Source organism: Bison bison, unplaced genomic scaffold, assembly GCF_000754665.1.
Source record: "Bison bison bison isolate TAMUID 2011002044 unplaced genomic scaffold, Bison_UMD1.0 scf7180017858770, whole genome shotgun sequence".
Classification (NCBI taxonomy): Eukaryota; Metazoa; Chordata; class Mammalia; order Artiodactyla; family Bovidae; genus Bison; species Bison bison.
Window position 1 is genome coordinate 1624012 of NW_011489342.1, and position 217 is coordinate 1624228.

A 217-nucleotide genomic window follows, 5' to 3' on the forward strand; every position below is an offset into this window, starting at 1 on the left:
TGGTGGGTGATGATGGACTTGGGAGTATTTCAAGCCTTGAGCCTGGCTCCAGCTCTCTGGTCCTGTCCCCCAGGGAAGTCGGTTCAGGGAGGGGTGGGGGTTAGAGATGGAATGACTGTGGCCCACTGGGTGTGTCGAGTAGGGTCACAGAGCTGCCCATGGAGACAGAGAAGGTGGCTTGGCCTCAGGCATGGTGGGGAGTCATGAAGTCTGTCAT